Raw genomic sequence first — 16,669 nt, forward strand, 5'->3', positions numbered from 1 at the left:
TACCCTCACCACCTGGGGGCGGTCCGTCAGGAAGTCCAGCACCCAGTTGCACAGGGCGGAGTCGGGACCCAGGGTCTCGAGCTTAATGCCGAGTTTGGAGGGTACTATGGTGTTAAATGCTGAGCTGTAGTCGATGAACAGCATTCTCACATAGGTATTCCTCTTGTCCAGATGGGTTAGGGCAGTGTGCAGTGTGGTTGCGATTGCGTCGTCTGTGGACCTATTGGGGCGGTAAGCAAATTGGGGTGGGTCTAGGGTGTCAGGTAGGGTGGAGGTGATATGGTCCTTGACTAGTCTCTCAAAGCACTTCATGATGACGGAAGTGAGTGCTACGGGGCGGTAGTCGTTTAGCTCAATTACCTTAGCTTTCTTGGGAACAGGAACAATGGTGGCCCTCTTGAAGCATGTGGGAACAGCAGACTGGGATAAGGATTGATTGAATATGTCTGTAAACACACCAGCCAGCTGGTCTGCGCATGCTCTGAGGATGCGGCTGGGGATGCCGTCTGGGCCTGCAGCCCTGCGAGGGTTAACACGTTTAAATGTTTTACTCACGTCGGCTGCAGTGAAGGAGAGCCTTCTGAGTCTGGCCCTTGGTCTATGTTCTATCATTAACTTTCTTTGTTGAAATACACTTCAAATGTTGTTGCTTTCAGACTCCTTGTATGGTGTTTGTGCTCCAGGCCTGTTTAATAATCCAACCTTATCACCTCTCCTGGGCTCCTTTGAGAAGCTGACAACATTTGGCCCCTGCCCTTAGTTTAGCATTGAGCCTCGGTAAACATGTTTTGTTGTGGGAGACAGCCACATAATTGGTACTTGGCTGTTATCAGTAGCTCGATGAACTTCAATCTCTCTTTTTTATGTGTTTTTTTTAAATAGTATTTTTTCTTAAGTAAATGTGTTCTTGTAATTGTGAGAATTAAGTCCTTTGGCTGAATGCATAAGGTTATCCTTGTATAAAAAATATATATAATTCACAGTTTTGAATTTATAGCACATTGAAAAAAAAAACTAACTTTGTTCTTGTTAATAGGTGCGGCAGGTAGCCTAGTGGTTAGAGTGTTGGGCCAGTAACTGAAAGGTTGATAGATTGAAACCCCGGGCTGACAAGGTAAACATCTGTCGTTCTGCCCCTGAACAGGGCAGTTATCCCACTGTTCCTAGGCCGTCATTGTAAATAAGAAGTTGTTCTTAACTTGCCTAGTTAAATGAAGGTTTAAAATTATATATATATTTTTTTGTCTTTCACAATTAACACATTTTATAACTGTGCTGAGCTAAAGAAAAGTAAATGAGGCCTACAGTATATCAACAGGGTTGTCAACCTAAGACCTATCATTATCATTCCTCAAATCCCACATTAGCCCCCGGAGAGAATATTATAAAAAAGCCCAGGTACGATCCATTTGTTCCCCGGTACCTAATTGCTGAGCTGCTGACTACATCTCCTCTCCTCTCCACTTCTCTCTGGTTCTAAATATAGGCAATGTTGAACGACGACAAGCTAGGTGCTGCTTCCCTGGCATTTAGTGTGATCATGGCAACGGCAGGCAGGCAGTAAGGCAGGTAAGCAGACAGGCAGACGGGGAGAGAGGCAGACATGGAGACAGAGAGACAGGCAGGAAGGCACGCAGTTAGGCAGGCAGTAAGAGGCAGATCCGGGATGCAGTAGTGTGGCTACAGTAGAGTCTGGCTACAGTGCTGAGGCCTTGTGTTTAATTAGGCCTATTCCCTTGTGCCGCTCCACTGATCTCCACTGTGCAGAGAGAGAGAGGGAGGGAGAGAGAGATGGGTATGTGGGCGAGAGAGGGGGGGAGGAGAGGGAGAGGGGAAGGAGGGGAGAGAAAATGGAGAGAGGAAGAGAGGGAGAAAGAAGAGCGAAGGCATCAGTATGCTGAAGCCAGGAAAGCTTACACACACAGACAGACATACAGACACTACTAAGGTACAAGCACATAGGGCACCGCAATCTTAAATTCACACACATGCGTACACACAAGCATTATGTACATATACAGAGAAACACATTTGACAGATGGAGCATCTGACGATGCTCTGCCAGTGATGCTTTGTGAGGAATTAGCTGACATTATTGCATTATTACAATTATGACATGATTACATTGGGTCAATGTGCTGTCCTCGCACCCCTCTGATCATTCTCTGTCCTCATATACACCCCACCATCCAAATTCTGCATCTGTGTGTGTTTGATATGGAAAAGTTTTGCCATCGTTTGAACGCATTACGAATCTCCCCCTCTCCACTGAATTATTCATACAGCATGCTCCTGCTTAGAGAGATGCTCTATAAAATGTATTATTAATCCAGAAATAAAACATGTACACACTTAAAAGACTGTTTGTGATGTCACACTTACACGTTGTCTCCGTGCTGCTGTGCTGTTTGTTGCTACCTGCCAAACTTTACGTTTGCTACTTTAATAACTGTTTAATCAAAACTCTGCATTTAACACATTTACCAACGTCTTCATTGTTTCCTTGCTCAACTTTTTTCATTCAACTTTTTCACCCCGAATGCTTTATCTGGACATGGTTCTACAGGAATTCCACCAGCTAAAAAAGCTATGTAGTAACATTAATGCAATGCCTTCAAATTGCAGTCGCTGTACTCATACTATACAGGAGAACTATTGCCTTATGGTGAGGATAGCTGAGTTGCAAGCCCAGCTTCAGATGCAATCATTAGGCAAGGGCAATTTAAGTGTAGGAAAGGATGAAACAGCGTCTGTGTCACCAGTAAGTACAGATAGTAATATAAATCCACCCGCACAGTCCCCGCAGCCAGACAATGTTCTCAAGGTTTCTGGAGGGAAATGCTGTCGGCATGCTCAACTGGTGTCGCTCTTTCAGCCGACAGAAACTTTTAGCCACTTCTTCCCATTAAGCAACGAATCAGAGGCCTTCTTTGGTCTCTCCTCCACCGGTTACGGGGTCTGAGTCGCCGAAGCCTCCCACCATTAGCGCTGACAAATTGAAAACCCTAGTCTTTGCCGACTCCACTACCCGCAATATTAGACTTAAAAAGAATCATCCAGCAATCATACATTGTTTACCAGGGGGCAGGGCTACCGACGTAAAGGCTCATCTGAAGATTGTGCTGGCTGAGACTAAAACTGGGTAGTGTAGATGGTATAAGGATATTTTTATCCATGTTGGCACCAACGATGTTTGGATGAAACAGTCAGAGGTCAACAAGCGCGACATATCTTCAGCGTGTAATTTAGCTAGAAAGATGAGTTAGCATCGAGTAATTGTCTCAGGCCCCCTCCTAGTTAGAGGGAGTGATGAGCTCTACAGCAGACTCGCACAACTCAATCACTGTTGGAAAACTGTTTTCTGCCCCTCCCAAATTATAGAATTTGTAGATAACTGGCCCTCTTTCTGGGACCCCCACAAACAGGACCAAGTCTGGCCAGCTGAGGAGTGATGGACTCCATCCAAGCTGGAGGGGTGCTCTCATCTTATCTATCAACATAGACAGGGCTCTAATTCCTCAAGCTCCACAAAGAGATAGGGTGCAGGCCAGGCAGCAGGCTGTTAGCCAGCCTGTCAGCTTAGTGTAGTCTGCCACTAGCACAGTCAGTGTATTCAGCTCAGCTTTCCCCATTGAGACTGCTTCTGTGCCTCAATCTAGGTTGGGCAAAACTAAACATGGCAGTGTTCGATTTAGCAATCTCACTGGAATCAAGGCCTCCTCCATTCCTGTCATTATTGAAAGAGTTTGTGATAATATCTCACATTTCAAAATAGGGCTACTTAATGTTAGATCCCTCACTTCCAAGGCAGTCATAGTCAATGAACGATTCACTGATCATAACCTTGATGTGATTGGCCTGGCTGAAACATGGCTCAAGCCTGATGAATTTACTATGTTAAATGAGGCCTCTCCTCCTGGTTACTGTCACGGATCCCTCCGAAACTGTCATTACACACACCTGGTCCCTATTCCCAATTGAATAGTAATTGTATAAGTGTGCCCTATGTTCACCATTGTCTTGATTATAGTTCCCATGTCCGTTGGTTGTGTGAGTACCTATGTGTCGGTGCAGCTGTTATGCTGCGTGTTTTATATATTGTGTATTACGGGTATCGTGTCGTTCAACGAGGTTTACCCTCGCTCTTTTGTTTGGGTACAGCCCAGTGTTTTGTATACGTGTTTGTTTTGGGTGTTTTAAAACCCCTTATTGTGCATTCCTGCACCTGTCTCCAAATCATTTATACCAGCGTGACAGATGCACTAGTGACCATATCCCCCACGCATCCCTCAAAGGCGGAGGTGTTGCTAACATTTACAACAACAAATTTCAATGTACCAAAAAAAAGGCTGCATTTTTGTCTTTTGCGCTTCTAGTCATGAAACCTATGCAGCCTTGTTTACAGCTCCCTGGTTTACAGAAAATACCAGAGCCCTGAAGCAAGCTTCAATCAAATTGGAACGGAAATGGCGCTCCACCAAACTGCAAGTCTTTCGACTAATTATAAAGACAGTACCGTGCAATATCAAAAAGCCCTCACTGCTGCTTGATCAGCCTACTTTTCCAACCTAATTGAGGAGAATAAAAACAATCCCCCCCCAAAAAATGTATACTGTCTCAAAGTTAACTAAAAAGCATCATTCCTCAAGAGAGGATGGCTTTCACTTAAGCAGTGATGAATTCATGAACTTCTTCGACAAAACGATCATGGTCATTAAAAAGCTAATTACAGACTTCTCTTGGAATGTGCGTACAGTGGCTTGTGAAAGTATTCACCCCCCTTGGCATTTTTCATATTTTGTTGCCTTGCAATTTGGAATTAAAATAGATATTTTGGGGGTTTGTGTCATTTGATTTACACAACATACCTACCACTTTGAAGATGCAAAATATGTTTAATTGTGAAACAAGCAAGAAATAAGACAATAAAACTGAAAATGTGAGCGTGCATAACTATTCACCCCCCTAAAGTCAATACTTTAGGGGGGTGCCACCTTGTGCAGCAATTACAGCTGCAAGTCTCTTGGGGTATGTCTCATTGGGATATGTCTTGGTACATCTAGCCACTGGGATTTTTGCCCATTCTTCAAGGCAAAACTGCTGCAGAACCTTCAAGTTGGATGGGTTCCGCTGGTGTACAGCGATCTTTAAGTCATACCACAGATTTTCAATTGGATTGAGGTCTGGGATTTGACTAGGTCATTCCAAGACATTTAAGTGTTTCCCCTTAAAACCACTCAAGTGTTGCTTTAGCAGTATGCTTAGGGTCATTGTCCTGCTGGAAGGTGAACCTCCTTTTCATCTCTGTAAAGCCCAGATCTGTGGAGTGTACGACTTAAAGTGGTCCTATGGACAGATACTCCAATCTCCACTGTGGAGCTTTGCAGCTACTTTAGGGTTATCTTTGGTCTCTTTGTTGCCTCTCTGATTAATGCCCTCCTTGCCTCGTCCATGAGTTTTGGTGGGCGGCCCTCACTTGGCAGGTTTGTTGTGGTGCCATATTCTTTAAATTGTTTAATAATAGATTTAATGGTGCTCTGTGGGATGTTCAAAGTTTCAGATATTTTTTTATAACCCAACCCTGATCTGTACTTCTCCACAACTTTGTCCCTGACCTGTTTAGAAAGCTCTTTTGTCTTCATGGTGTCGCTTGCTTGGTGGTGCTCCTTGTTTCGTGATGTTGCAGACTCTGGGGCCTTTCAGAACAGGTGCATATATACTGAGATCATGTGACAGATCATGTGACACTTAGATTGCACATAGGTGGACTTTATTTAACTAATTATCTGACTTCTGACGGAAATAGGTTGCACCAGATCTTATTTCGGGGCTTCATAGTAAAGGGGGTGAATACATACACACACACCACTTTTCGTTTTACATTTTTTTAGTATTTATTGAAGCAAGTTATTTTTTTCATTTCACTTCACCAATTTGGACTATTTTATGTATGTCCATTACATGAAATCCAAATAAAAATCCATAAAAATTACAGGTTGTAATCCAACAAAATAGGAAAAATGCCAAGGGGGATGAATACTTTTGCAATGCACTGTATTTCTCCAAAGCTCAGTCTGCGCAGAACTGCCAGGATCTAGGATTAACCTCTCTGGGATATTTGGGACGCAAGCGTCCCACCTCAACAACAGCCAGTGAAATTGCAGGGCGCCAAATTCAAAACAACAGAAATCCCATAATTAAAATTTCTCAAACATACAAGTATTTTACACCATTTTAAAGATAAACTTGTTGTAAATCCAGCCACAGTGTCCGATTTCAAAAAGGCTTTACGACGAAAGCACACCAAACGATTATGTTAGGTCAGTACCTAGTCACAGAAAAACACAGCCATTTTTCCAGCCAAAGAGAGGAGTCACAAAAAACAGAAATAGAGATAAAATTAATCACTAACCTTTGATGATCTTCATCAGATGACACTCATAGGACTTCATGTTACACAATACATGTATGTTTTGTTCGATAAAGTTCATATTTATATCCAAAAATCTTAGTTTACATTGGCGCGTTATGTTCAGTAGTTCCAAAACATCCGGTGATTTTGCAGAGAGGCACATCAATTTACAGAAATACTCATAATAAACATTGCTAAAAGATACACGTGTTATGCATGGAGTTTTAGATCCACTTCTCCTTAATGCAACCACAGTGTCAGATTTCAAAAAAGCTTTACGGAAAAAGCACAACATGCAATAATCTGAGTACAGCGCTCAGTCAACAAAACAAGCCATACAGATATCCGCCATGTTGTGGAGTCAACAGAAGTCAGAAATAGCATTATAAATATTCACTTACCTTTGATGACCTTCATCAGAATGCACTCCCAGGAATCCCAGTTCCACAATAAATGTTTGATTTGTTCGATAAAGTTCATAATTTATGTCCAAATACCTCCTTTTTGTTCGCGCGTTTAGTACACAATCCAAAGTCACGAGGCGCGGGCAGGTCCAAGTGAAAGTTCAGATGAAAAGTCATATTACAGTTTGTAGAAACATGTCAAACGAAGTATAGAATCAATCTTTAGGATGTTTTTAACATAAATCTTCAATAATGTTTCAACCGGAGAATTCCTTTGTCTGTAGAAATGCGATGGAACGCAGCTAACTCTCACGTGAGAGTGTGTGATCAGCTCATGCCACTCTGACAGACCCCTGACTCAATCAGCTCCCATTCCCCCCTCCTTCACAGTAGAAGTATCAAACAAGGTTCTAAAGACTGTTGACATCTAGTGGAAGCCTTAGGAAGTGCAATATGACCAAATTTCCACTGTATCTTGGATAGGCTTCCACCCCAGGTTTCTTCCTAGGTTCCTGCCTTTCTAGGGAGTTTTTCCTAGCCAACGTACTTCTACATCTGCATTGCTTGACACCATACCCAGCACATTGATCACAGTTTGGTATGAGCTAGTTCCATTCCACCTGCATAGGGGTGGATGGAATTCAATATGAATATATGCAAAGTATATATAGTATATACACTGCTCAAAAAAATAAAGGGAACACTTAAACAACACAATGTAACTCCAAGTCAATCACACTTCTGTGAAATCAAACTGTCCACTTAGGAAGCAACACTGATTGACAATAAATGTCACATGCTGTTGTGCAAATGGAATAGACAACAGGTGGAAATTATAGGCAATTAGCAAGACACCCCCAATAAAGTAGTGGTTCTGCAGGTGGTGACCACAGACCACTTCTCAGTTCCTATGCTTCCTGGCTGATGTTTTGGTCACTTTTGAATGCTGGCGGTGCTTTCACTCTAGTGGTAGCATGAGACGGAGTCTACAACCCACACAAGTTGCTCAGGTATTGCAGCTCATCCAGGATGGCACATCAATGCGAGCTGTGGCAAGAAGGTTTGCTGTGTCTGTCAGCGTAGTGTCCAGAGCATGGAGGCGCTACCAGGAGACAGGCCAGTACATCAGGAGACGTGGAGGAGGCCGTAGGAGGGCAACAACCCAGCAGCAGGACCGCTACCTCCGCCTTTGTGCAAGGAGGAGCAGGAGGAGCACTGCCAGAGCCCTGCAAAATGACCTCCAGCAGGCCACAAATGTGCATGTGTCTGCTCAATCGGTCAGAAACAGACTCCATGAGGGTGGTATGCGGGCCCGACGTCCACAGGTGGGGGTTGTGCTTACAGCCCAACACCGTGCAGGACGTTTGGCATTTGCCAGAGAACACCAAGATTGGCAAATTCGCCACTGGTGCCCTGTGCTCTTCACAGATGAAAGCAGGTTCACACTGAGCACATGTGACAGACGTGACAGAGTCTGGAGACGCCGTGGAGAACGTTCTGCTGCCTGCAACATCCTCCAGCATGACCGGTTTGGCGGTGGGTCAGTCATGGTGTGGGGTGGCATTTCTTTGGGGGGCCGCACAGCCATCCATGTGCTCGCCAGAGGTAGCCTGACTGCCATTAGGTACCGAGATGAGATCTTCAGACCCCTTGTGAGACCATATGCTGGTGCGGTTGGCCCTGGGTTCCTCCTAATGCAAGACAATGCTAGACGTCATGTGGCTGGAGTGTGTCAGCAGTTCCTGCAAGAGGAAGGCATTGATGCTTTGGACTGGCCCGCCCGTTCCCCAGACCTGAATCCAATTGAGCACATCTGGGATATCATGTCTCGCTCCATCCACCAACGCCACGTTGCACCACAGACTGTCCAGGAGTTGGCGGATGCTTTAGTCCAGGTCTGGGAGGAGATCCCTCAGGAGACCATCCGCCACCTCATCAGGAGCAAGCCCAGGCGTTGTAGGGAGGTCATACAGGCACGTGGAGGCCGCACACACTACTGAGCCTCATTTTGACTTGTTTTAACCTGTTTGGGCTGCAGGGGCAGTATTGAGTAGCCGGATAAAAGGTGCCCATTTCAAACGGCCTCGTACTCAATTCTTGCTCGTACAATATGCATATTATTATTACTATTGGATAGAAAACACTCTCTAGTTTCTAAAACCATTTGAATTATATCTGTGAGTAAAACAGAACTCCTTTTGCAGCAAACTTCCTGACAGGAAGTGGAAAATCTGAATCTCTTCTAGGGGCTGCCTATTAAAGTCCTTGATATTTATTCGTTTAGATGCACTTCATACGTCTTCCACTAGATGTCGACAAGGAGTGAGAGAAGAAATTGAGTGTGTAACTTGATCTGGGCTCGAATAATTGCTCTTTGTATGACGTGTCACCAGTTTCCTGTTTTCTGGAGAGCGCGTCAAGGGACCTGGATTTGCCTTCTGATAAGCTGTCGTTATGGACGACTAATATCTCCGGCTTTGATTTTATTTGATACATGTGACTATCATCGTAAAGTATGTTTTTTCAATATAGTTTAATCAGATTATTGAAATTTTTTCGGGAGTTTTGCCGTGTTCCGTTCTCTTCCGTTTGTTGACATGGAGAGATTCGCGCCACTTGGCAAGTGTGCTTGCTAAATCGAGAGGGAAAAAGGCCGTTCTAAATCCAAACAACGATTGTTCCCGACAAAGGACCCCTTGTACAACATTCTGATGAAAGATCAGCAAAAGTAGGACCCATTTTATGATGCTATTTCATATATCTGTCGTACATGTGAACTAGTCGTTTGCGCCCAGCTTTTGGGTACTCTCTCGCTATACCTAAGCTGGATGTCGTAATGAAGTTATATTTAGAATTCTAACACGGCGATTGCATTAAGAACTAGTGTATCTATCATTTCCTATACAACATGTATTTTTTAGTTATGTTTATGAATAGTCATTTGGTCAGAATATGTGTGTCAGAAAAAGTGTCAGAAAAATATCCGGACATTGTGGGAAAAAGATGCTACGTTAGCACAATGTATAACCACTGATTTCAGCTCTAAATATGCACATTTTCGAACAAAACATAAGTGTATGTATAACCTGATGTTATAGGACTGTCATCTGATGAAGCTTATCAAGGTTAGTCAAAAATTATATATCTTTTGCTGGTTTGTTACGATCGCTAACTTTTGCTACTGGGGAAGGGCTTGTGTTTCTGGCTATTGTGGTAAGCTAATATAACGCTATATTGTGTTTTCGCTGTAAAACACTTAAGAAATCGGAAATATTGGCTGGAATTACAAGATGCCTGTCTTTCATTTGCTGTACACTATGTATTTTTCAGAAATGTTTTATGATGAGTATTTAGGTATTTGACGTTGGTGTCTGTAATTATTCTGGCTGCTTTCGGTGCAATTTCTGATTGTAGCTGCAATGTAAACTATGATTTATACCTGAAATATGCACATTTTTCGAACAAAACATAGATTTATTGAATAACATGTTATAAGACTGTCATCTGATGAAGTTGTTTGTTGGTTAGTTTGGTTGGTTCTTGGTTAGTTAGGTTGGCTTTGTGCATGCTACCTGTGCTGTGAAAAATGTCTGTCCTTTTTTGTATTTGGTGGTGAGCTAACATAAATATACGTGGTGTTTTCGCTGTAAAACATTTTAAAAATCGGACATGTTGGCTGGATTCACAAGATGTGTACCTTTCATTTGCTGTATTGGACTTGTTAATGTGTGAAAGTTAAATATTTCAAAAATATATATTTTGAATTTCGCGCCCTGCACTTGAAGTGGCTGTTGTCATATTGATCCCGACTTAGGGCTTGCAGCCATAAGAAGTTTTTAAGGACATTACATCAAAGTTGGATCAGCCTGTAGTGTGGTTTTCCACTTTAATTTTGAGTGTGACTCCAAATCTAGACCTCCATGGGTTGATAAATTTGATTTCCATTGATAATTTTTGTGTGATTTTGTTGTCAGCACATTCAACTATGTAAAGAAAAAAGTATTTAATAAGAATATTTCATTCATTCAGATCTAGGATGTGTTATTTTAGTGTTCCCTTTATTTTTTTGAGCAGTGTATATTGGTGCTTGTGTAAAACTACACTGCTTCGGTTCCCGTAAGTGTCACACCCTGGCCTCTGTTATATTGATTTTCTTTATTAGTTTAGTTAGGTCAGGGTGTGACATGGGATGTTTGTGTGTTTTGTCTAGTTTAGGGTGTGTGTATTGTTTAGGGGGTTGTGTATAGTGTATGGGGTTGTGTTCAGTAGAGAGGTTTAGGAAAGTCTATGGTTGCCTGGTTTGGTTCTCAATCAGAGACAGCTGTTTATTGTTGTCTCTGATTGGGAGCCATATTTAAGGCAGCCATAGGCTTTAGGTGATTGTGGGTAATTGTCTATGTTCTATGTTGCATGTGTGCACTTAGTTCGTTTTAGCTTCACTTTTGTTAGTTTAATAAGTGTTTGTTTTTTCTTCATTAAAAGAAGATGTCTTTTTTCCACGCTGCGCCTTGGTCCACTCATTCGTCTCATAAGGATGTGTGTTTCCCATAGGATGCTGTGGGCATAGAGTACCTGCCAAAAGTTTGGACACACCTACTCATTCAAGGTTTTTCTTTATTTAACTATTTTTTACATTGTAGAATAATAGCGAAGACATAAACTATGAAATAACACATATGGAATCATGTAGTAACCAAAAAATAAATCAAAATATATTTTATGTTTGAGATTCTTCAAATTAGCCACCCTTTGCCTTGATGACAGCTTTGCACACTCTTGCTTTTCAGTATTGAAGGAGTTCCCACATATGCTGGGCACTTGTTGGCTGCTTTTCTTTCACTCTGCAGTCCAACTCATCCCAAACAATCTCAATTGGGTTGAGGTCAGGTGATTGTGGAGACAAGGTCATCTGATACAGCACTCCATCACTCTCCTTGGCCAAATGGCCCTTACACAGCCTGGAGGTGTGTTTTGGGTCATTGTCCTGTTGAAAAACAATTGATTGTCCCACTAAGCGCAAACCAGATGGGATGGCGTATTGCTGCATAATGCTGTGGTAGCCATGCTGGTTAAGTGTGCCTTGAATTCTAAATATATCACTTACAGCGTCACCAGCAAAGCACCATCACACCTCCTCCTCCATGCTTCACGGTGGGAAACACATATCTGGAGATCATCCGTTCCCCTACTCTGTGTCTCATAAAGACACGGTGGTTGGAACCACAAATCTCAAATTTGAACCAAAGAACAGATTTCCACAGGTCTAATGTCCATTGCTCGTGTTTCTTGACCCACAAAAATCTCTTCTTCTTATTGGTGTCCTTCAGTAGTGGTTTCTTTGCAGCAATTCGACCATGAAGGCCTGATTCATGCAGTCTCCTCTGAACAGTTGATATTGAGATGTGTCTGTTACTTGAACTCTGTGAAGCATTTATTTGGATGCAGTTAATTGTAATGAACTTATCCTCTGCAGCAGAGGTAACTCTGGTTCTTACTTTTCTGTAGCGGTTCTCATGAGAGCCAGTTTCCTCATAGCTCTTGATGGTTTTTGCGACTGCATTTGAAGAAACTTTCAAAGCTCTTGATATTTTACGCATTGACTGACCTTCATGTCTTAAAGTAATGATGGATTGTTGTTTCTCTTTGCATATTTGAGTTGTTATTGCCATGAAATGGACTTGGTCTTTTACCTTCATGTCTTAAAGTATCTTAAAGTCAATTCTCTTTGCTTATTCGAGCTGTTCTTGCCATAACATGGACTTGATCTTTTACCAAATAGGTCTATCTTCTGTATACCACCCATACCTTGTCACAACACAACTGATTGGCTCAAATGCATTATGAAGGAAAGAAATTCCACAAATTAACTTTTAACAAGGCACACCTGTTAATTGAAATGCATTCCAGGTGACTACCTCATGAAGCTGGGTGAGAGAATATCCAAGAGTGTGCAAAGCTGTCATCATGGCAATGGGTGGCTACTTTGAAGAATCTACAATATAAAATATAAAATATATTTTGATATTTTGAACACTTTTATTGTTACTACATGATTCCATATGTGTTATTTCATGGTTTTATGTCTTCACTATTATTCTACAATGTAAAAAAATAAAGAAAACCCCTTGAATGAGTAGGTGTTTCCAAACTTTTGGCAGGTACTGTATGTCCACAGCATACTATGGTAAACAGTCATCCTTACGAGAACTGCAGCAGTGTAGTTTTACATAAGCAAACACACCAATACTTATGCATATATTCATATTGAATTCCATCCACTCATATGCAGGTGGAATGGAACTAACTAGAAAATAGTATGAATAAAGAAAAACCCTGGAATGAGTAGGTGTGTCCAAATTTTTGGCTGGTACTGTAAATCTGGAGAATCTCATTTCATGATGAAAAAAATGTGCATGTACTGTGCTGTACTACACACAATACGCACATACTTACGCACACTCACACATATGCTTGCAGGCAGACGCACACAAACACACACACACATCCACACTAGCATGCTCGCAAGCAGATACAGACACGCACATATAAAGGAGGAAACAGAGTGCTAGTCAGACTGGTTAGATGTTAGCAGCCTTGTCTCTGCACTACAGGAGTCAATCAAAGAAATGCAGCAGCTCTGACAGGAGAATCATTTTAGTGTTGAGTATGGAGGTAAAATAGTGACTTAAGTGTACATTGAGGCTCTGAGATAAGAGTTACTCTCTATCCCTTCAGGGCACAATTTCCATTCACTTGTATTAAACATTAGCTGATCAGAGCAATCTTCCACAATATCCCCCCTGTCATATTTTCTCTATTCTTTTTGTTTGAGGGCTGAAAAGGTTTTTGAGTGTCAGACTGCCAGACAGACTGTCACCTACCAAACTGTGCAAGAGGGAATGGGCAGGCAACCATATATCAAGTGTCTGATTTCCACACACTCACACACTGAAAAGTAGGTGTTTATTGTCAACCTTGAATCATTGTTCCCTTCCATGTTAAAGAGATGTTTTACATATACTGAACAAAAATATAAACACCACATGTAAAGTGTTGGTCGAATGTTTCATGAGCTAGAATTAAAGATCAAAGAGATTTTTCACACGTACAAAAAGCTTATTTCTCACAAATTTTGTGCACCAACTTTTTACATCCCTGTTAGTGAGCATGTATCCTTTGCCAAGATAATCAATCCACCTGACAGGTGTGACATATCAAGAAGCTGATTAAACAAGATGGTCATTACACAGATGCACCTTGTGCTGTGGACAATAAAAGGATCTATACATTCTACAATGTGTAGTTTTGTCACGCAACACAATGCCACATATGTCTCAAGTTTAGAGGGAGCGTGCAATTGGCATGCTGACTGCAAGAATTTCCACTAGAGCTGTTGCCAGATAATTTAATGTAAATTTCTCTACCATAAGCCACCTCCAATGTTGTTTAGGAGAATTTACCAGTAGGTCCAACCAGCATTACAACCGCAGACCACTTGTAACTATGTCAGCCCAGAACCTCCACATCCAGCTTTTTCACCTGCGGGATCGTCTGAGACCGGCCACTCGGACAGCTGATTTTTTTTATTTATCCGTTATTTTACCAGGTAAGTTGACTGAGAACACGTTCTCATTTGCAGCAACGACCTGGGGAATAGTTACAGGGGAGAGGAGGGGGATGAATGAGCCAATTGTAAACTGGGGATTATTAGGTGACCGTGATGGTTGAGGGCCAGATTGGGAATTTAGCCAGGACACCGGGGTTCACACCCCTACTCTTACGACAAGTGCCATGGGATCTTTAATGACCTCAGAGAGTCAGGACACCCGTTTAACGTCCCATCCGAAAGACGGCACCCTACACAGAGCAGTGTCCCCAATCACTGCCCTGGGGTATTGGGATCTTTGTTTAGACCAGAGGAAAGAGTGCCTCCTACTGGCCCTCCAACACCACTTCCAGTAGCATCTGGTCTCCCATCCAGGGACTGACCAGGACCAACCCTGGTTAGCTTCAGAAGCAAGCCAGCAGTGGTATGCAGGGTGGTATGCTGCTGGCAAAAACTGTGGGTTTGCACAACCAAAGAATTTCTGCACAAACTGTCAGAAACCGTCTCAGGGAAGCTCATCTGCATGCTCGTCATCCTCACCAGGGTCTTGATCTGACTGCAGTTCGTCATCGTAACCGACCTCAGTGGGCAAATGCTCACCTTCAATGGCCACCGGCACGCTAGAGAAGTGTGCTCTTCACGGATTAATCCCGATTTCAACTGTACCGTTCAGATGGCAGTATGGCGTTGTGTGGGCGAGCGGTTTGCTGATGTCAACGTGGTTAACAGAGTGCCCCATGGTGGCGGTGGGATTACGGTATGGGCAAGCTTAAGCTACGGACAGCGAACACAATTGCATTTTATCTTTGGCAATTTGAATACATAGAGATAACGTGATGAGATCCTGAGGCCCATTGACACGCCATTCTTCCACTGCCATCACTTCATGTTTCAGCATGATATTGCACATCTACATGTTGCAAGGATCTGTACACAATTCCTGGAAGCTGAAAATGCCCCTGTTCTTCCATGACTTGCATACTCACCAGACATGTCACCCATTGAGCAGGTTCGGGATGTTATGGTTCGACGTGTCTTCCAGTTCCCGCCAATATACAGCAACTTCTCACAGCCATTGAAGAGGAGTGGGACAACATTCCACAGGCCACAATCAACAGCCTGATCAAATCTATGCGAAGGAGATGTGTTGTGCTGTGTGAGGCAAATGGTGGTCAAACAAGATACTGACTGGTTTTCTGATCCACACGCCTATCTTTTAAAAAGAAGATATCTGTGACTAACAGATGCAGATCTGTATTCCCAGTCATATGACATCCATAGTTTAGGGCCTATTGAATTTATTTAAATTGACTGATTGAACTGTATATGAACTGTAACTCAGTAAAATGTGAATGTTGTGTTTATATTTTTGTTCAGTGTAAATAACCTCTTTGCAGTTCCATATTCAAACACAGAATGAATGGAGAGGATAGACCCTTGAGTGAATGAATGAGCCAATTTACCAAGAAGGGCATGATACAGTGTATATGGACAATTGAATCCATTGCCAGCACAATTGTTTTTTTATTGAAATCACTTTCACCACAGCATCAAGCCTGGCTCTGATCAATGTGGAGTTTGCAGCCCAGGTCAGTGGTTGTTCAGATGAACAGCAGCTAAAAACTACACCACATAGTGTTCAGATTTGTTGGTTACATGTACACGAGTGCCGTATATATGATAAATAGATTGCTTGCCGCTCGCTGTCAATACGTGCATCCTATGAAGTATATTACCTTCTCTCAGATCAGTTCTTCCCCAAAGGTTTTGAGAAGAGGATTCTGTGATAGACAGTCTCATCATGCTCAAGCACACTGCTAATAGGGAGATTTAGGTGGTAGGTGTCACGTTGGTATAAAGGGATCGGGAGACAGGCGCAGGAATGCGTAATAGGGGTTTTTATTTACCCAAATTATAGCGTGCCATGTAAAGACACAAGGACGTAGACCAAACAAACACGTATACAAAACACAGGGTTGAGACCCAAACAAAAGAGCGAGAAGTACCTCGAATAAATACACAAGTGCACAATGATACCACACAGGACGTGACCCGTAATCATCTGTGCAATACACACGGCACAAAAGCCAAAACACACAGCATAGATACTCACACGACCAACGGACATTGGAACAATAATCAACAGCCCAATGGTGAAACAATGGGCACATTTAGGAAAATACAATCAGTGAGGTTCATAGGATCATGTCAAATTGTGTCAAATAAAAGCGAAGAGTCTATATTTTT

Source organism: Salvelinus namaycush, chromosome 11 (assembly GCF_016432855.1).
Source record: "Salvelinus namaycush isolate Seneca chromosome 11, SaNama_1.0, whole genome shotgun sequence".
Classification (NCBI taxonomy): Eukaryota; Metazoa; Chordata; class Actinopteri; order Salmoniformes; family Salmonidae; genus Salvelinus; species Salvelinus namaycush.